Below are 24,368 nucleotides of genomic sequence, written 5' to 3'. Positions count from 1 at the left end.
GTGTGTGTGTGTGTGTGTGTGTGTGTGTGTGTGTGTTTTTTTGTGTGTTTATATATATATACTTTCCGGGACTGGATCAGACTGTGAATGTGGCTCTCCAGCAGGGATACGACTTCCTCAAATCCTGCCCTGAAATGAGATCTATCCTTCATTAAATCCTCCCCAATCCACCAAGAGTGTCTTTCCACCATCCACCTAACCTTCATAACCTCTTGGTTCATCCCTATGAAATCTCCAAACGACCTTACCTACCCTTTGTCTCCTACCCTTGTAACCGCCCCCGGTGTAAAACCTGTCCCATGCACCCTCCCGCCACCATCTACTCCAGTCCTGTAACCCGGAAGGTGTGCACGATCAAAGGCAGAGCCATGTGAGAAAGCACCCATGTGATTTACCAACTGACCTACCTACACTGTGAAGCTTTCTATGTGGGAATGACCAGCAACAAACTGTCCATTCACATGAATGGACACAGGCAGACAGTGTTTGTCAGTAATGAGGATCACCCTGTGGCTAAACGTGCCTTGGTGGACGGCCAGCACATCTTGCACAGTGTTACATCGCTCGCATTATCTGGATACTTCCACAGGGTGATCCTCATTACCAACAAACACTGTCTGCCTGTGTCCGTTCATGCGATTGGACAGTTTGTTGCTGGCCATTCCCACGTGGGTGCTTTTTCACGTGGCTCTGCCTTTGATCGTGTACACCTTCTGTGTTACAGGACTGGAGTAGGTAGTAGTGGTGGGAGGGTGCATGGGACAGGTTTTACACCGGGGGCAGTTACAAGGGTAGGAGACAGAGGGTAGGTAAGGTGGTTTGGGGATTTCATAGGGATGAACCAAGAGGTTACGAAGGTTAGGTGGACGGCGGAAAGACACTCTTGGTGGACTGGGGAGGATTTAATGAAGGATGGATCTCATTTGAGGGCAGGATTTGAGGAAGTCGTATCCCTGCTGGAGAGCCACATCCAGAGTCTGATCCAGTCCCAGAAAGTATCCTGTCACAAGTGGGGCACTTTTGGGATTCTTCTGCGGGAGGTTCTTGGTTTGAGGGGTTGAGGAAGTGTCTCTAGTTATTTGCTTCTGTACCAGGTCGGGAGGATAGTTGCGGGATGGGAAAGCTGTTTTCAGGTTGTTGGTGTAATGGTTTAGGGATTCCGGACTGGAGCAAATTCGTTTGCCACGAAGACCTAGGCTGCAGGGAAGGGACCGTTTGATGTGGAATGGGTGGCAGCTGTCATAATGGAGGTACTGTTGCTTGTTGGTGGGTTTGAGATATATATACACAAGGTGGTCCATTGATAGTGACGGCCAAATATTTCATGAAATAAGCATCAAATGAAAAAACTGCAAACAACGAAACTCGTCTAGCTTGAAGGGGGAAACCAGATGGCACTATGGTTCGCCCACTAGATGGCACTGCAATAGGTCAAACTGATATCAACTGCGTTTTTAAAAATAGAAACCCCCATTTTTTATTACTTATTCGTGTAGTATATAAAGAAATATGAATGTTTTAGTTGGACCAATTTTTCACTTTGTGATAGATGGCGCTGTAATAGTCACAAACGTACAAGTACGTGGTATCTCGTAACATTCTGTCAGTGCATATGGTATTTGCTTCATGATACATTACCCGTGTTGAAGTGGACCATTTACCAATTGCAGAAAAGGTCGATATCGTGTTGATGTATGACTATTGTGATCAAAATGCCAAATGGGCGTGTGCTATGTATTCTGATCAGTATCCTGGACATCATCCAAGTGTCCGGACCATTTGCTGGATAGTTACGTTATTTAAGGATACAGGAAGTGTTCAGCCACATGTGAAACATCAGCCATAACCTGCAACAAATGATGATGCCCATGTAGATGTGTTAGCTGCTATCATGACTAATCCGCACATCAGTAGCAGACAAATTGCACTAGAATTGGGAATCTCAAAAATGTCGGTGTTGAGAATGCTACATCAACATCGATTGCACCCATACCATATTTCTATGCACCAGGAATTGCGTGACAATAACTTTGAATGTCGTGTACAGTTCTGCCACTGGGCACAAGAGAAATTACGGGATGATGACAGATTTTTTGCACGCATTCTATTTCGTGACGAAGCGTCATTCACCAACAGCGGTAATGTAAACCGGCATAACATGCACTGTTGGGCAACGAAAATCCACGAGGGCTCTGACAAGTGGGACATCAGCGACCTTGGCGTCCGCACATTGCCAATGCATGTGCGAACATTACAGAAGGCGAACTACTAACTGTTGACAGGAATGTTGTTACATGTATTGCCAAATGCATTGAGGTTGATGGTCATCATATTGAGCATTTATTGCATTAATGTGGTATTCACAGGTAATCACGCTATAACAGCAAGCGTTGTCAGAAATGAAAAGTTCACAAAGGTACATGTATCACATTGGAACAACCGAAATAAAATGTTCAAATGTACCTACGTTCTGTAATTTAATTTACAAAAACCTACCTGTTACCAACTGTTCGTCTAATATTGTGAGCCATATGTTTGTGACTATTACAGCGCCATCTACCACAAAGCGAAAAAAGTGGTCCAACTAAAACATTCATTTTTATTTACGTACTACACCAACATGTAATAAAAAATGGGGGTTTCTATTTTAAAGAATGCAGTTGATATCCGTCTGACCTATGGCAGCACCATCTAGTGGGCCAACCATAGTGCCATCTGGTTTCCCCCTTCAAGCTAGACAAGTTTTGCTCTTTGTAGTTTTTTCATTTTATGCTTATTTCGTGAGATATTTGGCCTGGTCACGATCAGTGGACCACCCTGTATATCTTGTAATCTGACTTGTTCCACATCATATCAATAAAATAATCGGGTAAATGATGTATGGAAAATAACATAACTAAAACTAAACTAAAAACTAAAAAAAACTTAACATCCCTCCATCATTCGGTGTCACTGAGGCAGACTTCCTCCAACTTATTGGGCAACTCCTCACCCCTTTTTCTGCTCAGTGATTTTAATGTGCACCATCCCCTTTGGGGTCCTCCCAGAACCATCAGAGAGTTGCCCTCTCATCTACCTCAACATGGGAGCACCCACATTCCTTTCAGACTCCATGCACACCTATTCCATTTTGGACCTCTCCTGCTGTACTGTTTAACTTGACCATCATCTCGAGTGGTCCATTCTCTCTGACATGTACTCGAGCAACCATTTGCCGTGTGCTATCTAGTTTGCTGACTTCTATCTCACCTATGTGCACATAATCTCTCTGGTGACCTTTGACGAACAACATTTCCCCAGTTGTGATGATCAGGTAGAATACCTTTCAAATTTTATGCTTATAGCTGCATAATGCTCCATTCCTTGCACTTCATCTTTACTGCGCCGTGTCCCAGTCGCTTGGTGGACTGAAGTGTGCCGTGACTCAATTCGTGTGCAGATACACGCTCTCCGCGTTTTTGATCATCGTCCTACAGTGACAAACTGCATTTGTTATGAACAGTTATGTGCATTCATCGGGATAGCAGAGAACCTAGCTGGTTTCATTCTTTTAACAGTTCCACGCCCTTTTCCATCATGTAGGGGAAACCTCCAACAGCTCTCTGGAACCAAGGTCCCCCTCCCCCCTAATTTCTGCCCTGACCATAGCAGATGATGTCACATTGGATCGTATTGGAGAACACCTTGAGCTGCTATTTTGCAGAGATTTTAATCTCCACCCACTTTCAAGCTCCACCCACTATCACTCTGCCTTCCTCCCTTGGAAATGAGTTGAGGAGGCTTGGACAATATCCTTCTCCTCTCAGAATAGTGAGTGCTACAATGCCATCTTCAATAAGAAGGAGCTAGATCATGCTCTCACTTCATCCTGATCCACCGCCCCAGGGCTGGACGATGTTCACACTCAGATGCTGCAGAACCTTTCTCTTGTGGGAAAGCACTTTCTCCTTCATATGTGCAATTGCATCTGTGTCCGCCCCTGGTAGCTGAGTGGTCAGTGTGACAGAATGTCAATCCCAAGGGCCCGGGTTCGATTCCCAGCTGGGTCGGAGATTTTATCCGCTCAGGGACTGGGTGTTGTGTTGTCCTAATCATCATCATTTCACCCCCATTGACGCGCAAGTCGCCAAGGTGGCGTCAAATCGAAAGACTTGCACCAGGCGAACGGTCTACCCGACGGGAGGCCCTAGTCACACGACATATATTTATTTGTCGCATCCGTGCAGGGGGCATGTTTCCCAGGCACTTGTATGAAGCTACTGTCATACCCCTACCTAAGCCCAGTAAGGACCAATGCCTCCTTTCTAGTTATTGCCCCATTTCCCTCACCAGCTGCATTTGCAAGGTGATGGAATGTGTGACTCGTGCCTGGCTGGTGTGATGATTTGAATCTCGTAATTTACTAACCACTGTGCAATGTGGATCTTGAGCATGCCATTCTGCGATTGACTATCTGCAGAAATACTAGCCTGCGGCTGTGATTTTCTTATTGGAGAGAGCCTATGTCACTGGAGGACTGGTATCCTCCGTACTCTCTGCATGGCAGTTGGGGGACCGGAGGGGGCCTTCCATGGCTGCGTGCGCCGTTTCGTTCAGGAATTTTTAAAAAACCAGGTTTTCAAGGTATATGTGGGTTCTGTCTTGTCAGGCACTTTATCCAGGAAAATGGTGTGCCTCAGGATCCTGAGTGTCGTCCTCTTTGTTATCACCATTAAACCTACTGTGTACTGTGTCCTGTGTCACCCTGGGCATCTCCACGTGCCTTTTTGTTGACGATTGTGCGATCTGTTGCAGTTCTCCATGGACTTGTCTCCTTGAGCAGCATTCTCAGAATTGTCTCGATTGTCTTTGCTCGTGGTGCATTGACAATGGCTTTTGCTTTTCTATTGGCAAAAACGTATGTGTGAATTTCTGGCGGCACATTTTGTTTCTTATACCACCTTTATATCTTGGGCCTGTTGCTCTACCATTCATTGAAACTACTAAATGCCTTGGGCTCATGCTCGATAGAAAACTTTCTTCATCCTCCCGTGTGTCTTACATGGCTTCGTGCTGCACCCGGTCCATCAATATCCTACATGTCCTCAGCAGTATTTCTTGGAGAGTGGATTGGATCACCCTCCTCCATTTGTACTGATCTCTTGTCTGTTCGAAAGAAGACTATGGATGTTTCGTTTATGCATCTACACATCCGTCCATCTTATGCTGTCTCAATGCAATCCACCATCGTGGCATCCGTTTGGCCACTAGCGCCTTTTATGCCAACATGGTTGAGAGTCTGTAGGCAGAAGCTGCCAAACTACTGCTGTCACGCTGACATGATATTCTCCAGAGGATAAGCATGCCATTTGTCTGCTGAGCCTGGTCACCCGTCCTATGCTGCCTCCTTCGATGAGTGCTTTGATCACCAGTATGGGGTGCACCCCTCTTCCCCGTTACCTCTTTGAGTTCATTTTCGGGTGTTGCTCTGGCAGTTTAACTTCACGCTACCTGCCTCTTTCCTGATGGGTGTGAACCCTTCACCACCTTGGTTTCGTGCAGCGGCTCATGTTCACCTTGGACTTCATTCACATTCTAAGGACACTGCTTCAGACTCGCTTTATTGCCATAAGTTTCCTGACCTTTGCATGGAACTTCACAATAATACCTTTATGTATACTGCTGGCAGCCGAACTATGTTGTCGGGTGTGCCTTTGTTATTATCACCTAAGATTTTCGGTATCGGCCTCTGGAACACAGATCAGTATTTACAGCAGAGCTGCTGCCAAGGCTGCAGTCGTCCTACCTCAGCCTGCTAGTTCTTCCATTCCCTCCGATGATATCTGTGTTGCTGCCTGTCAGCAGGTGGTGTCACTTTGGCGTCACTTCTGGTCTTCCCTTCATGGGAACAGGCTCTGCGGAATTAAACCACTCCCAGCAGCTTGGTGGAGCTCCTATCGGCCCTCATTCCTCGAGGAGATCATTTTAGCTAGGTTGCATGTTGGACACTGTATTTTTAGCCACCGTCATTTGTTAAGTGGTGATCTCCCACAACTTTGCTCATTGTCCTCAACCTTTGATGGTTCGCCATTTTCTGTTGGAATGCCCTTTATTTAACCACTTACATTCTAGTTTATGTTTATCATCTGAGTTATAGGCATTTTAGAGGACAGTGCGTGGGCTGTAGACCATGTTTCACTGTTATCCGTTGTAGCGGTATGGTGAAGGACAGTCGATCTTTAGTTCAGGATCTCTGTTGTATCTATGGTTTATTTTATGGACCTTTCTCCATGTCCCTGTTTTAGCTGTCTTGCCTTCTGTCAATTGGGCTTAATGTGCCATCACTTTTAACTCCTTTTTCATCTTCATGTTCTATGGTTCTGACATGGGCATTTATGACCTTAGATGTTTTTGCACTCTGAAACAAAACAAACAAACAGAACTGTATAATCAAATAAACAAATCTTTTATTGTAATGCAGATGTTGTAGAACATAAGTGACATAAATATAAAATACACTAGACCATTCCTGGCACATATGGGTGCCGTATTAGTGGAAGTGCCAGATTATGGAGGGTCTGAAATTTATTTTATTCACTTATTTTGTTTTTTCCCTCTATATAGGGAAACATTCCATGTAGGAAAAATATATCTAAAAACAAAGATGATTTAACTTACCAAACGAAAGCACTGGCAGGTCAATACACACACACACACACACACACACACACACACACACACACACACACACACACACAAAATTCAAGCTTTCACAACCAATCCAGCCACACAGCGTGTCTGATATTCTGTAGGCTCTTACTTTGTTCATCAGGTTACAGTGTAGAAGTGTATTGAACGCCTTCCGGAAGTCAAGGAAAATGGCATCTACCTGGGATTCTGTATCTAATATTTTCTGGGTCTCATGAAAAAATAAAGTGAGTTGGGACTCACATGATTGCTGTTTCTGGAATCCATGTTGATTCCTACAGAGGAGATTCTGGGTTTCCAGAAATGACATGATACGTGAGCAAAAAACATGTTCTAAAATTCTACAACAGATCGATGTCAGAGATATAGGCGCATCTGCTCGACAACCGTTCTTGAAAACTGGAGCTACCTGTGCTCTTTTCCAATCATTTGGAACTTTCCGTGCCTCTAGAGACTTGTGGTACATGCCTGTTAGAAGGGGGCAAGTTCTTTCGTGTAATCAGTGTAGAATCGAATTGGTATCCCGTCAGATCCAGTGGACTTTCCTCTGTTGAGTGATTTCAGTTGCTTCTATTCCTTGAACACTTATTTTGATGTCAGCCATTTTTTCATTCGTGTGAGGATTTAGAAAAAGAACTGAAGTGTGGTCTTCCTCTGTGAAACAGCTTTCGAAAAAGGTGTTTAGTATTTCAGCTTTAGTATTCCATGATTTTGGACTAAGAGAACTTTAGCTTTGCTTTATGAGTTACCCCAAGGAATGACCCCAGATGACATTAACTCATCTATATCCATGGGGTCGCTAATCACCCTGCTGCGATGCAACAAGGTCAGCATATTATTCTCACTGGTCAGGTCAGAAAAATATGTGTACTTTGTAAAAATTAAACTGTCAAAATATGCCGCAAATGTAATGTAAATTTAAATGACAAATTCTTTGCAGTGTTTCATGTATAATGATATTATGTTTTATGTTCTTACCTAATACAATTACTTAACTGTTCGTAACGTGTGATGATAAAGACTCGTTATCAAATTCCAAAGAAGTTAATAAATATAGATTAGCATCAAATGTGTTTTATTTTGATTATTCTTGTTCTTGTAGCACATAACCTTATGTGCCCTTGGGGTCATTGTTAACCTACTGAAAAGAGCCTTCTTTGAGAACTCACCACTACAAATTTCTGTTACAGCTGTTGCTGTGGTCACTAATAAATGACATGTGTGAAAATCATAAAACTCTGTGTTAGAGATTGTTCTGGGCATATATGGGTTAAGGCATGAAAGTAAGATAAGTATGCTACCAACACTAGACTCTCTCTAATCCGGACCTAAGAAGTCCGGCCTCTCAGTAATCCGGCGCACATCCAAAAGCATGTACACAATGAATTATCGTGCACAACAATTCTTAGTAAAATAATGCTTTATATACTGTATGTAAAATTGCGGCTTTCTTTACAATTTGGAATTATGTCTTTTAAAAGGAAACACATTACGCTATACCTCAAGTAGAAACTCGAAATTTTAGATAAGTTAAATCAGGGTTCTTCACAGAAAGCCATTGCTGTTGAGTTCAGTGTTGGCAACTGTTTATGATATCAAAAAGAAAGATGATGTTCTTCGACAGCGTTCAGTCTGGAGCATAGTACCCCTTATATAATTCCTCCGTAATCCCCTATTCAGTGCTAACATTGGTGCCTCTTCTGATGTTAAACCTATTACTTCAAAATCATTCTTAACCAAATCCAGATACCTTCTCCTTGGTCTGCCCCGACTCCTCCTACCCTCTACTGCTGAGCCCATGAGTCTCTTGGGTAACCTTGCTTCTCCCATGCGTGTAACATGACCCCACCATCTAAGCCTGTTTCCCCTGACTGCTACATCTATAAGAGTTCATTCCCAGTTTTTCTTTGATGTCCTCATTGTGGACACCCTCCTGCCATTGTTCCCATCTACTAGTACCTGCAATCATCCTAGCTACTTTCATATCCGTAACCTCAACCTTGTTGATAAAATAACCTGAATCCACCCAGCTTTCACTCCCATACAACAAAGTTGGTCGAAAGATAGAACGGTGCACAGATAACTTAGTCTTGGTACTGACTTCCTTCTTGCAGAAGACAGTAGATCGTAGCTGAGTGCTCACTGCATTAGCTTTGCTACAGCTCGCTTGCCATCCTGTGAGAATATGCATCCTAAGTACTTGAAACGTCCACCTGTTCTAACTTTGTTCCTCCTATTTGGCCCTCAGTCCGTTTATATCTCTTTCCCACTGACATTACTTTCGTTTTGGAGATGCTAATCTTCATACCATAGTCCTTACATTTCTGATCTAGCTCTGAAATATTACTTCGCAAACTTTCAGTCGAATCTGCCATCATAACTAAGTCATCCGCGTATGCGAGATTGCTTATTTTGTGTTCACATATCTTAATCTCACCCAGCCAGTCTATTGTTTTCAACATACGATCCATAAATAATATGAACAACAGTGGAGACAGGTTGCAGCCTTGTCTTACCCCTGAAACTACTCTGAACCATGAACTCAATTTACCGTCAACTCTAACTGCTGCCTGACTATCCATGTAAAGATCTTTAATTGCTTGCTTGCAAAAGTTTGCCTCCTATTCCATAATCTTGTAGAACAGACAATAACTTCCTCCTAGGAACCCAGTCATATGCCTTTTCTAGGTCTATAAAGCATAGATACAATTCCCTGTTCCACTCGTAACACTTCTCCATAATTTGCCGTAAGCTGAGTGTATACTGTACATAATTATACAGTCTTATCACTCACTATGAAACATGACCCTAATTTTTAACTGTCGCAATGATGATATGCGACGGTGGCATGCTTTATCATGCAACTGCTTAACAAGCATTACATTGGTACTGCATGTACCTTAAACTAAACTCCATCTGAACAGGCCTTGGAAGGCCCAATGGTACCGACTGGCCACTGTGTCATCCTCAGCTCACAGGCATCACTGGATGTGGATATGGATGGGCATGTGGTCAGCACACCGCTCTCCCGGCCGTATGTCAGTTTCCGAGACCAGAGCCGATACTTCTTAATCATCAGCTCCTCAGTTTGCCTAACAAGGACTGGGTGCACCCCACTTGTCAACAGTGCTCGACAGAGGGGATGGTCACCCATCCAGGTGCTAGCCCAGCCCGACAGTGCTTAACTTCAGTGATCTGACGGGAACCAGCGCTACCACTGCGGCAAGGCATTGGGACTGCATGTAACTGGTTGTTACATAATGTACTCCAGGAAGACCTCAGCAGCTTCAGCATCAGCAGTGTGAGAAATCGTGCTCTCTCCTCCTGTGTGCTCTTATTAATTACTTTCATCATTACTTTCTTGCATGCTTTTGATTATTTCCTCATCTGTTAAAGTTTGGTCAGTATCACAGTTCTCCTCATTCAACCACTTTGTAACAATGTCTTCTCCACCTGGAAGGTTGTGGAACATGTCAGTGTACAAAAAATTGATAATTCTGAATTGACTGGCTCCTCACTGTCACTCACTACTGGATCCAACTCAGCATCAATGGATGGCCACAATTTTCTCCAGCTCTTCATTATGGTAGTGCCTCCACATTATCCCATGTCTTGACTGCTTGAAAAACATCACACATGTTGATTGCTTTCCACACCTTCAGCATAATCTTGATAGTCATTTGCACTTTCATTCAGCAAGGAGTAGAGAAGTGAATACCGATTTTGACATTTAATTGATTCCAGATTTCCCTGGTCCATGGGCTGAATTAGGGCTGTCACATTGGGTGAGAGAAACAGTGCTTGTATACCATTGGACTTTAGAGAAAACTCTGAAGGATGGCTGGGAACATTGTCAATTATAAGGACAGCTTTCGGTGGAAGTTTTTCTTCTCAATGCTGGTACAAATGTTTCATGGAACCACCAAGAGAATATTTGTCTGTCCATCCAACGCTTTCTTCTGAGCGCAATACTGCTCTGGTAGAATATTTATGTCAGTGTGTTGAAAACAACTTGGATCTTGGGATTTTCCAATCACCATAAGCGGTAGTTTATGACTCCCATTTACATTACAACATGCCATTAATGTTACACACTGTTTCTGTTGCTTGTAACCACAAGCTTTCTTCTTGTTCTTGACAGCTAATGTTTTTGAAGGAAGCATCTTGTAAAAAAAGTCCTGTTTCATGAGCATTATACAAGGCATTAGCAGTTAAATCATCTTCCTCTATTATCTTCCATACCTTGCTTACGAACTCATCAGCATCCTTATCATTAGCTGGGTGACTTTCCCCGGTGACTGAGCAAGGTGGCGCAGTGGTTAGCACACTGGACTCGCATTCGGGAGGACGACGGTTCAATCCCGTCTCTGGCCATCCTGATTTAGGTTTTCCGTGATTTCCCTAAATCGCTTCAGGCAAATGCCGGGATGGTTCCTTTGAAAGGGCACGGCCGAATTCCTTCCCAATCCTTCCCTAACCCGAGCTTGCGCTCCGTCTCTAATGACCTCGTTGTTGACGGGACGTTAAACACTATCCACTTTGATAGCCAACCTTGGCTCGCTGCACACAAGTTACTATTGCCAATTTGTTTGTTAAATGCAGCTGCTTTTTCCTTTATAATTGGGCCACTGACTGGAATTCCTGTACTGTGTTGTTGTATGAACCATCTATAAACAGCTGCGTCCAGTTATTCATTCTCACTCTTTCACATAACCTTCTGGTTGCCCAATTCACTATCCATTTGTGTTAAGTACTGTCGAAGAACATCATCTTTCTTTTTGATATCACAAACAGTTGCCAACACTGAACTCAACAGCAATGGCTTTCTGTGAAGAACCTTGATTTAACTTATCTAAAATTTCGAGTTTCTACTTGAGGTATAGCGTAATGTGTTTCCTTTTAGAAGACATAATTCCAAACTGTAAAGAAAGCCACAATTTTACATACAGTATATAAAGCATTATTTTACTAAGCATTGTTGTGCACGATAATTCATTGTGTACATGCTTTTGGATGTGCGCCGGATTACTGAGAGGCCGGACTTCTTAGGTCCGGATTAGAGAGAGTCTAGTGTTGGTAGCATACTTATCTAACTTTCATGCCTTAACCCATATATGCCCAGAACAATCTCTAACACAGAGTTTTATGATTTTCACATATGTCATTTATTAGTGACCACAGCAACAGCTGTAACAGAAATTTGTAGTGGTGAGTTCTCAAAGAAGGCTCTTTTCAGTAGGTTAACAATGACCCCAAGGGCACATAAGGTTATGTGCTACAAGAACAAGAATAATCAAAATAAAACACATTTGATGCTAATCTATATTTATTAACTTCTTTGGAATTTGATAACGAGTCTTTATCATCACACGTTACGAACAGTTAAGTAATTGTATTAGGTAAGAACATAAAACATAATATCATTATACATGAAACACTGCAAAGAATTTGTCATTTAAATTTACATTACATTTGCGGCATATTTTGACAGTTTAATTTTTACAAAGTACACATATTTTTCTGACCTGACCAGTGAGAATAATATGCTGACCTTGTTGCATCGCAGCAGGGTGATTAGCGACCCCATGGATATAGATGAGTTAATGTCATCTGGGGTCATCCTTGGGGTAACTCATAAAGCAAAGCTAAAGTTCTCTTAGTCCAAAATCATGGAATACTAAAGCTGAAATACTAAACACCTTTTTCCAAAGCTGTTTCACAGAGGAAGACCACACTTCAGTTCTTTTTCTAAATCCTCACACGAATGAAAAAATGGCTGACATCAAAATAAGTGTTCAAGGAATAGAAGCAACTGAAATCACTCAACAGAGGAAAGTCCACTGGATCTGACGGGATACCAATTCGATTCTACACTGAGTACACGAAAGAACTTGCCCCCTTCTAACAGGCATGTACCGCAAGTCTCTAGAGGCACGGAAAGTTCCAAATGATTGGAAAAGAGCACAGGTAGCTCCAGTTTTCAAGAACGGTTGTCGAGCAGATGCGCCTATATCTCTGACATCGATCTGTTGTAGAATTTTAGAACATGTTTTTTGCTCACGTATCATGTCATTTCTGGAAACCTAGAATCTACTCTGTAGGAATCAACATGGATTCCGGAAACAGCAATCATGTGAGTCCCAACTCACTTTATTTTTTCATGAGACCCAGAAAATATTAGATACAGAATCCCAGGTAGATGCCATTTTCCTTGACTTCCGGAAGGCGTTCAATACAGTTCCGCACTGTCACCTGATAAACAAAGTAAGAGCCTACAGAATATCAGACGAGCTGTGTGGTTGGATTGAATAGTTGTTAGCAAACAGAACAAAGCATGTTGTTCTCAAAAGAGAGAAGTCTAAAGATGTTAAGGTAGCTTCTGGCGTGCCACAGGGGCGTGTTGTGGGACCATTGCTTTTCACAATATATATAAATGACCTAGTAGATAGTGTCAGAAGTTCCATGCGGCTTTTCACGGATGATGCTGTAGTATACGGGGATTTTGCAGCATTAGAAAATTGCAGCGAAATGCAGGAAGATCTGCAGCGGAAAGGCACTTGGTGCAGGGAGTGGCAATTAATCCTTAATATAGACAAATGTAATGTATTTCGAATGCATAGAAAGAAGGATCCTTTATTGTATGATTATACGATAGTGGAACAAACACTGGTAGCAGTTACTTGTGTAAAATATATGGGAGTATGTGTACGGAACGATTTGCAGTGGAATGATCGTATAAAATTAATTGTTGATAAGGTGGGTGCCAGGTTGAGATTCGTTAGGTGAGTCCCTAGAAAATGTAGTCCATCAACAAAGGAGGTGGCTTACAAAACACTTTTTCAACCTATACTTGAGTATTGCTCATCAGTGTGGGATCCGTACCAGGTCAGGTTGACAGAGGAGATAGAGAAGATCTAAAGTAGAGTGGCGCGTTTCGTCACAGAGTTATTTGGTAAGCGTGATAGCGTTATGGAGATGTTTAGCAAAAAACTCAAGTGGGAGACCCTGCAAGAGAGGTGCTCTGCATCGTGGTGTAGCTTGCTGTCCAGGTTTCGAGAGGGTGCGTTTCTCGATGAGGTATCGAATATATTGCTTCCCCCTACTTATACCTCCCGAGGAGATCACTAATGTTAAATTAGAGAGATTCGAGCACGCACGGAGGCTTTCCAGCAGTTGTTCTTCCCACAAACCATATGCGACTGGAACAGGAAAGGGGGGTAATGACAGTGGCACGTTAAGTGCCCTCCGCCACCCACCTTTGTGTGGCTTACGGAGTATAAATGTAGATGTAGATGTATTTATGGTGTGAACTCAAAAACATCCCGCAGAGGCCTGTTTTTAGGAACTGGGAATGCTAACTACTGCTTCCCAGTATATTTATTCCTTAATGAAGTTTCATTAAAATATCTCTCTTTTTTTCAAGGGAACAACTCAGTTTGAAATCAGTATTAGAAAAAAGAATAATATTCAGAAAGGTTAAAGTCATTTTGGTCCAGTAACATGTCCATTATTCAGGAACAAATGTTTTCAGTAACTTGCCAGCAGCCATAAAGTAACTACTAACAAAATTCAATTTAAAAGGAGCCCAAAGGATTTGTGAGTACTGCATACAGTCTGACTTCTGTACAAATTCATTGCAGTAAAGTGAACAGTGTAATAATTTTTTTGCTATTTGACGATGGATGCATACAATAGCCTAAAATCATCACATGCACCTCAGTGTATTGAACATTTACATGTTTTGTGACAAGTTTGTTATTATCTTTTGAATGAAAATATGTTTAAGGTTTTTGGTCTTATTCCACATCCATGAGGACAATTTTGCTTGTTTGTAGTTACCTGTTGAATTGCTGTTCACAAGACCATATTCAAATTGTTTTGCAACTCTGAATTTACACTTCCCACAATTGTGCAGAGATCATTGGTGGCTCTCCATATCTTTAGGAATCTCTCTCTTTCCTTTGCTACTTTCATGTGTATCAAGAGAAGAATGAATGACTGAGTACCTGCTATACATATATTAATGATACGTTATCCCTAAGATCCATACACTGAATGAAACAAACAAAATTATTTTATGGGCTATTTCAATTGTTGGGCCTCTATAATCGCCCAACAACCACTGAAGATAACAACATTGTGACGTGATAATTAAGATGAAAGGTCCCTGAGCATATATGTAACATTTTCTGTATCAAAACTGATCACGTGTAACATGATCAGCATGTATTTGAATTTCTTTGTTTTTCACCTACTGCGATCTGGTGATGATTCCAAAGAATGTAACATTATTTCAGATTTTTAAATGAATGTTATCTGTAATTTCCTTTGGCATGTAATTTCAAAATTCTCTCTTACTCGTTCAGACTAGTGCTCAAAAGGTAAGAGTGATTTTGAAACTTTAAGACAAATTAACAGATGTCTGGGACAGTCACTTTTTTACTGAATCTCCGTGACACATTTCAAGGATTTTCATCTCGCCCTCAGACGGATACAATGGTTTACATGGATATTTCTGCTTGCTGAACAGTGTTATATCCATCTAACAATGAGAGTGAAAAGCTCAAAATGCATTATGCAAGTGTGTGTAAATATGCACAGACATCCGTTGTAATTTGTCATGTATAATAAGCTGTTGCAGATTCCATCGAACAGTCCTACATGGATGAAATAATGAAATGTTCATAGACAACATAGTTTTGTTAAGCAATTCTGTAAAGTGTTTATTGGGGCTGATTCGGTAAGTTGGATAGTAGGTGGTCAAGTAGCTTCTCCCACCTCAACACACTTACCAGTAATGCACTGCACCACACCACCGAACAGCTGTGAACATTATCCATTTAGTAAAATGGATTAGCAGTCCATCTTTGTTCTGCTCTCTTTGTTCATACTCCAGGCAAGTTAGGAGAAATGTAAGAAAAAAAATATATGAAGTTTTGAGACTTTGGGAAAACGCTCTTAGGGGATGAAGTAGTAAAAAACAGAAAAGTTCCCACCCCTATTGGAGAAGCTTCCGCCTCCCCCACCCTGTACTGTAATTTATTTTCCTTTTTCCAAACTTTACGAAAAATGGTTCATTTAACAAAGTTATCTGTATGACAGAAAATATTTCTGGTGAAATTCTACTCACAGAAGGTCAAATGCATGTTTAAGCAAGGTAATTAGTTAATGAGTGCTAAAATTTGTAGGTAAAAAAGTAAAATTTCTTTTAAAACGGACTTTATTTATACAGAACAGTTTTGTTTTATAGTCTTTTACTTTAGATTCATGCAACTTAAGTTGTTGGAATGAAAATCATTTTTCATGAAAATTAAGAATTGCTGTAAAACTAATCAACAATTACTTTTGTTGTAATATATTTAGAATCGTATGTACAGCATGTAGACAATAAAAATACCGCGATATCTATCAAACAAATTCTTGTAAATATTTTTTTACATAAAACCATTATCCAAATCTTCTCTCAAATCACTGTCAGGCACATTAGTGTATAATGTGCAGATTTGTCCTCGACAGTTTTTGCACATTGTTGTGCAATGTAGGTCAGCCTTCACACATCCGCACTTTCTTCCGCAGCCTTGAGCGCAGCCACATGAAATCAGTAGCAGTATTTTCTCTGGAGCAGGTGGTCGTTTCATGTGAATCAGGGAGATGGATCAGTTTTATTCCATCCAGCCCCAGTTTCTGGGATCCAAGTTGTTCCCCAGCCATAGCTGGACTTGTAGGTAAACTCAGTAAGAGCGGAGGTGTACTGGGTGGCAAACAAGAGAGTATGACAGCATTGTTTGCCTGACCAACAAGTGCATTAAAATATTTAAATTGAATGGTATATAAGTTATCATCAGGACTCTCTACTGTTTTTGTGTAGAGACAGAGTATAAATCTGTCTCCTGATTTTGCAGTGGTATCAGGAGAGGAAGCAGGATCATTGAATATCTGTGGAATATTATGAACTTGGGGATACCGGTTGAATATTTCAGAATGAAGTGCTGTCGCAACCACTTACTGCGTGAAGAAACAGTATTGAATTCTTTCATCCATGAACGAGTGAGGACTTATGTATATTTTTAGAACTGTGACACCTTGTTCTTATGCTATTTTTAGTTTCCGTCATCAGGGTTATGTCTGTGATGTCTGGAGAAAGAGCGATAAGTGGCACAAGGTTATCTACATCTTGACCTGCTGTAATCACTTGATGGTAAGATTTTGAGGCATTCATTGCTTTTGCAAAAGTTTCAGCATAAGCTTCGGCATCCACAATCCTGGTTTCAATACCAAAACTGTCTAGTTTTTGCACAAGTTGTGTAATAAACATTTCCTTATTGTGAGTTTACTAAGAAAGGCAGACTGTGATTCAACAAAACGTCTAGTCATTAAAGAAAATTTCTCGTGATGTCTGCTTCATTGTTCGCCTTTGGCATTCAATAGTTTTTATGTTCAGAGAACTTTCTGGATATCCATCAAATACAACAGCAACATCATCTTTATAATGTCTCTGAATATAGGCTATTAAGCTTTTATAAATGTCACCAAAGTTCCATTCTCGGGTCACTGATTCATTATTGTCAATATTCCTTCAAGTACTTGATGAAAAGATTGTACAGTGATGACTTTTTTTGTTTTCCTCATCAATCCACTGCTGTCAGAGACATTGGTACACTCGATAATTTGTATGTGAAGCAATCATTTAAATCATCAGGTGTATGAAACATGCACAATATTCTCTGAAATAACTGAGTTGTATCTACTTCAGTTATATTTTTTTCAAGCCTAACAGTTGACATGCACTTTGTCCTAACCATGCTGTATCGCTTAAGCTTCAGAGAACCAAATTTTGGTGAGACAATAACTATTATTCAAAGAGCTTTTTCACCAACAGACACAGCTGTGTAGCAATTTACTTCCTGAGAAGCTACTAATCCAGATCCTAATGAACACAGTTGCTCCTTATAAGCAAATGGAGTGTGTTTTTGCCACTGTAGCTGAAATCTGCGAATTTTCTCGCCAATTTCTATCCTCCCACTCCTCAGTTCAACATGTTGATCACTCAGATCCGAATATAAATTGCAGAACTGTTCTGTAGCTTCACATATGTAATGGGCTATTGGTATACTGCAAATCCATCAGTTCAACACACTATTGTGGAACCTCTTCCATGTGAAACACCTCCAACACTCTTCAGGTTCTTCATAAGCGTTTGTTCTGATGTCATGTCGGTCCATATTCCACACCAATACATATCAGAGCGTCGAACCGTGAAGAAGCTGTTGAATATTGGTAGCATAGCTCTCACACTTTCTATATGGAGCTCCCAATTCCCCATATGCTCTGCTTGGGTGAAATGCAGTGCCAAGGTGACAAGCTGAATGTATTGCATCCATAACTGGGAAGTTTTCCCTCTTTGTTTAATATTATCCATTGTGTTGACAAATTAATTTTTCAGTTTCTGAATCACTTGATCTTTTTCCAAATTGCCAAAAGATTCACCATTTCCACTCATATTCGAAATGCAGTCTTCAATATGTTGCTTGTCCTCCTCCATGGCTGCCATTTCTTCTAGTATTATGATCGAAAGACTGCAGAGTGAGCTTGAATTGCCCTTGTGTATGCATGACCAGATTGCATATGGGGAACAGAAGCTGTAGCATATTTGGTTAGGTGTTGATCAGCATGTAGAAAACACTGGGACTCGTTGGTCTCCTGCATATATGTGTGGACATTGGGCACAATTTACTATATATATTCTGTTTCTTGTCTATATAGGCAATGGGTTTTATGTTCCATAATTGGAGCCATGGATGTATTTGTTTTGAAGTGCCAGATGTCTCCACCAAATAATGTCGCATGATAATCGCAGTCAAGTCCAAATCCATATGCAGGATCAACAGTGAAGTACAACACTTAATACTGGCTTATGTTTTCAGAATCCGTGCTGACTGGCAAGGACATTCTGTTAGACACATTGTTAAGGATTTGAGCTGATTAAAGTATGCCATTGTTAACCCTCTGTATTGGAGGATAACATGCAGAAGCCAAGAACTATCAGTCAAGCTCTCTCTTAAATCATTTTTTAACATGTTTGCGAACCAAGGAATGTGATGCAACAAGCTGGGCTGTGTGCCTCAGTGATAAAACAGATAGCTGTACCATTGGGACAACCACATCAGTGATGGAGAGGCAAGACTCTGTGAAGAGTTACAGGAGAACTTATTCTCCTTGTCAACATGTCTGTGCTGAGTTGTTTCTGTTGCCAGCTGAAAGCAAGAAAAACTACAGCTATTACATTTGCTGAAAATGTGCAGTTTCACTGTATGGATTAATGATTGACACCCTCCTGGGTTAAATAATACAAAGTAAAATGGTCCCCCATTTAGATCCATGGGTGGGATCTACTCAGAAGAATGTTATCATCAGGGGGAGGGGGAGGGGGAACGGGTTTTCTACAGACCAGGGTATGGAGTGTTAGGGCCCTTAAGTGAAAGTTAGGTTAGATAATTTAGAAAGGGAAGTGGATAGGTTGAAGTTCTAGTGGAAATTGGTGATGTTTGGTGGCAAAAAGAAACAGATTTCTGTTGAGGTGAGAATAGGGCTATCAACATAGAATCAGATAGGGCTAACACATGAGTATGCCCAATAATTAATAAGAAAATAGCAATGTAGGTTTGATACTGTGAACAACATAGTGAATGTGTCGTCATACTCAAGCTAGATACAAAACCAACTCCCATAGCAGTTGCACAGGTCTGTATACTGAATTAAGAATAATGTAAGATGATTGTGTGCACAGGACTGACAATTGACAATTTGAAACAGGTAGTGTAGTGGTAAACCAGGGATGTAGAAACCAGCTTTTAAATTGCAAATCTGTTATAGGAGCAAATGTGGCCTCTGATTGTAATTTGTTGGTTCTGGAATGCAAATTAAAGCTGTAAAATTTGCAGAAAGGTAGAAAATTAATGGGATGGAAACTGGATAAGCTGAAACAACCACATGTTCAGAAGGAGTGGCAGGTACAACTGAACGAAGTTTGCAAAAGACTTACAATAGCAGATAAATGGATAGCTTTAAGAGATGAAAATTGTGAAGAGAGCAGAGGCAAAACAATTTCATTGAAATTTCTGACCTGAGCATCGTCAATAGATGTTAAAAGCACATACTGGATTAGAGTCATCTTTAACTTCCCTCTGGCCAATTTTAAAACATGTGAACCATTCATAACAGTACGAGTACAGCCTAAGCACTTGTCCCTGTAGGCTACCGGGATCATTTGGTGTGTGTTTGTAAAGGTTTCCTTGAGTTTAACATAAAATTTAATGCAAACACATTGCACCTCTAACTCTGCCATCGCAAACTTTGACACAATATTCTGTTCAATACAGCACTGAACAATAACAGACATACAACAGTGAAACTTTTGCAGTTACCCATTAAACAAAGGTGCGTGCAAGGATGCCAGCACAGCAGTTCACTCCAACACACCATTGGCGCAAAATTATGTTGTAGAATTTTTTGAACAGATGTCATTTGTAATCTTGAATACAGTCGAAATGCTCAATCAACACAATAAAAACAAGTTTTGTATGTAAGTCTTTTGTGTGCTTCATTTTATTGTATAATTTAATTTGATCATAATACTTGTTTTATAACAGTGTTGTCCATATACCAAATAGCTAATGTGCTAGAAATGATAAAGGATGCAAATAAAAAATTTATTTTGGTATCATGGAAAAAGTCATGGTTTGCTTGCTGATAAAGGATGCAAATAAAAAATTTATTTTGGTGTCATGGAACAAGTCATGGTTTGCTTGCTATTGCTAATTGAAAATTGCTCTCCAATGTCTTGAACCATTTGGTGTGGCCACCTGGCACAATAATCCGTTCATCGTAAGAATAAACCTGATGTAAAGAAACACAAGCGCAATGATTGGTCAGAAGCCGTAGCACACGTACACTGGTGTCGTTATGCTCTTGGAGTAGGTCTTACTTATGTATTAGATATCATTTTACTAAGTTACATTAAAGGAAACTTTAAGATATTCAAATGTATTTTATTTTTTATTTATCTCATTTATTTATTTATTTGGTCCTGTTGATTACATATTATACAGCTAGTGTACAAGTAATATAGGACATTCAATTGATGCAATTACAGTAGTACATGAATAATTTCTTGCATGCAGTATTAAAGCCTACATAATGCCAAACACAGTTAAAGTGATTGTTTGAAATAGTAGAATAAGTGACAGTGCATATTTTTATGCTACTGACATATATAAGGAAGTACATTTTCTTCATGGTCATGGTTTGAATGAATACAAGTTTTAACTTCATTCCTTAAGAAGAGGCTTAAGTGAATGCTCAAGAGAGCGGGATACATGGGAGTTCACATTTTCTCATAATGAAACAGATAAATTTACATTTTATCACCACAATTTCAGTTAAACTACAAGTAACAGCATCACACTTTATCTTTAAGGGAGTGCTTTTCTTAGGCAGTTTCCCCCACTCTTGTACATCGTAACTCTAAGTATTCATTCATTTTATGAAAAGTTTGTTCGATGAGAAATAATTTTAGTTTCCTTTTGAAAACCTGTACATTATTTATTTCCTTTTTTATATTGATGGGGAGCTTATTGAAGACCTTCATACCTGACTCAGTAACTCCCCTATGTACTTCAGTGACAGATGCAGAGCCTTGATGAAAATTTTTCACCTGTCTTGTGTCATGGTTGTGGATGTCACAATTTTTCTGAAACAGTTCCCTGTTGTTGGCTACGAATAACATCAGTGAGTATATATACTGGCCTGTGATGGTAAGTATCCTGAGAGATTTGAAGATACCTCTGCAAGATGTCCCATTAGGGACCCCACATATTAGCCTCACTGCTCGTTTTTGTATTCTGAAGACTTTTTCAACACCTGCAGTATTTCCCTAGATGATTATGCCGTAGGAGAGAACAGAATGGAAATATGCAAAGTATGACAACAACATTATTTCTCTGTCTACTAACTGATGGAGAGCTCTTAGTGCAAAGCATGATGGGCTAAGTTTCTTGACCAGATGATCAATTTGTTCTTTCCATCTTAGGTGACTGTCTATCTGGATACCTAGGAATTTTATGTGTGGTTTCATTAATTTTGTGATTGTTAACATATATTTCAGGAGCTTTAATTTTTTATTTTTTTTTGTCAGAAACTGTATCATATTGGTTTTTGAAATATTTAAGGTTAGGCTATTTGCAGTGAACCATTTGTGTACTTGAGCAGAGACTGTCATGGCTGTATCCTGCATTGTTGAGTTTGGTCTTTTTACGAGGATACTTGTATCGTCGGCAAACATTACTATTTTTGCTCTGTTGTTAATTGTGATTTGTATATCAGGAAAATTAATGGCCCAAGAATTGAGCCCTGTGGGTCTCCATACTTTATATTTCTCCAGTCTGATGTTAATGCTGTTCCTGTCCCCCTTAAGACAACCCTTTGCTTCCTGTTCTGTAAGTATGATTCTAACCAAGTCAAAGATTTGTCTTTAATGCCATAATGTGGAAGCTTTTTTTAAGAGTGTGTTGTGATCTACACAATCAAATGCCTTGGCAAGGTCATAAAATATCCCCACTGGATACCTTTTGTAATTTAGTTCACCCAAAATTTCATGTGTCAGGTTAAATATAGCTCTGTCTGTGGAGGAGCCCTTACGAAAGCCGAATTGTGTCGGAGCCAGTAAGCTATTTTGCGTAGTGTGACTATAAATCCTATCATACACTATTCTCTCAAATACCTTTGAGAATACTGGCAGCAGGGAGATGAGCCGATAGTTGGATATTTCACCCCTTGCTCCACTTTTGTGGATTGGCATCACTACTGCATGTTTTAATCTATCTGGGAACACACCAGTTTCCATAGATTGGTTACACAAATAGCACAATATATAACTGATTAAGTCTGCACATGATTTTAAAATCCTACTTGACATTCCATCGTATCCACAGGAATCTGAGTTTTTAACTAATTTTATGTTTTTTTCAATTTCTTTATGGGTTGTACTTCTGAAATGAAGTGCTACTTTAGATGTTATTTGCATGTGGTTAAGTAATTCAATAGCCTCTGTGGGAGCCTGTTTATTATGGCTCACTGTTTTTTCAGCTACAGAGAGAAAAGAATTATTGAAATCTGAGGCTGCAGCTTTGTGTTTATTATTGTCAGGTTTTATGTTCCTATTTGTCTCACTTTTTATTAAGTGCCATATGGTTTTTATTTTATTGTTTGAGTTGCTAATTTTTTGTGCATAGTGCAACTGTTTGGCTTTCTTGATTACACTTGTTAGAATTTTACTGTATTTCTTGTAATGTAACTTTACTGCTGGGTCTGTATTAGTCCTCCATTGTACATACAGAGCTCTCTTTTTGTTACATCATATTTTTATGCCTGTAGTTAGCCACTCTTTCCTTTTACTACAGGCTGGTTTGATTTTAATCTGTCTTTGGGGGAAAGAAGCTTCAAAATGTTTAAGGAATAAGTTCAGGACTGAGTTGAACTTCTCATTCACTTTGTCAGCCTGGTATACGTCCTCCCATTGTTCATGGCATAAACTATTTCTGAACAAGCAAGTAGATTCAGCATTTATTGATCTAACATGTTTAACTTGGGGTTACAATGTCCATGTGTTGTTTTTCTGCTGGCAAGTTTTAGGGTTGTCATTTGACCGTCGTGATCAGACAGACCATTTGTTACTGCCCGTGTCATCACTTCATTGTAATTTGTGGGATCTAGGAACAGATTATCAATCAGGGGCTTGCTGTGCCCCTATACACTTGTTGGGAATGAGATCATGGAGAGCAGATTGAAGGTTAACAGTAGTGATTCTAATAGTTTCTGGTTGTTATTTTTTGTGAGTAAGTTTATGTTAGTCACCACATACGATGACATTACTATTGTTTCTATAAAGTTCAGTAAAAACTGTTTCTAGCTGAGAGAGAAATTTTTGAATGTCTCCCATAGGTGTCCTGTAAACTGTTACTATGATCAGGAACTGTGTTTCAAGCTCTAATTTGACTGCATAACATTCAAAATGCTGTTCAATACAATATTTAGATAAATCTATAACTTGTGACCTAATAGTATTGTGTGTGTAAATTGCCACACTGCCTTCTCTTAAGTTGCTCTGACAGTAGGAAGAATCAATTTTATAACTATATAAATGTAGCTTATTAATTTCTGTGGCTTCCAAGTGATGTTCAATTAGGCAGAGCACATCAGGAATAATTCCGTCTGTGTCAGCTGTTTCTTGCAGTGAAAGCATCAGCTCTTCATTTTTATTCAAAAGGCTTTTTATATTCTGATGTAATATTTTTAAACAATATAGCTTATCAATTGTATTTTTAACTGGTTCCTTAATGTTAGTTTTCACACAAGTTCAATTATCCAAAGGTACAACATTTACACTGTGCTCTCTTCTGTTCTTTAGCCTAAAAAAGATCTTATCTGAGTGTTGACTATTACGGAATGTTTTGCTGTGGAAAAAAATCACTATTTTTCTTTTCTGTGTTGGGTGATGAAACAAATTTTGTCATTACTGTTGAATTTGTAGTAAAAACGTTGCCTGTGCTTATTTCAATTAGTTTTTGTGCTAGGAACGTTTTCCCAAGACTGTTCAAATGAAGCCCATGTGAGGTATGGAATCA

At 40.0% G+C, this 24,368-nt stretch overlaps 1 protein-coding gene across 2 annotated transcripts in view; it reads left to right on the top strand.

Annotated features, from left to right (window-relative positions):
* Window positions 1–24,368, top strand: part of LOC126285403 (oxysterol-binding protein 1) — a 288,641-nt gene that overhangs the window by 89,922 nt on the left and 174,351 nt on the right. The gene's annotated exons all lie outside the window — the stretch shown is intronic.

This window comes from Schistocerca gregaria, chromosome 8 (assembly GCF_023897955.1).
Source record: "Schistocerca gregaria isolate iqSchGreg1 chromosome 8, iqSchGreg1.2, whole genome shotgun sequence".
Taxonomy (NCBI): domain Eukaryota; kingdom Metazoa; phylum Arthropoda; class Insecta; order Orthoptera; family Acrididae; genus Schistocerca; species Schistocerca gregaria.
Note: the sequence above shows the minus strand (reverse complement) of the source record. Positions and strands in the feature narration are given on the sequence as shown.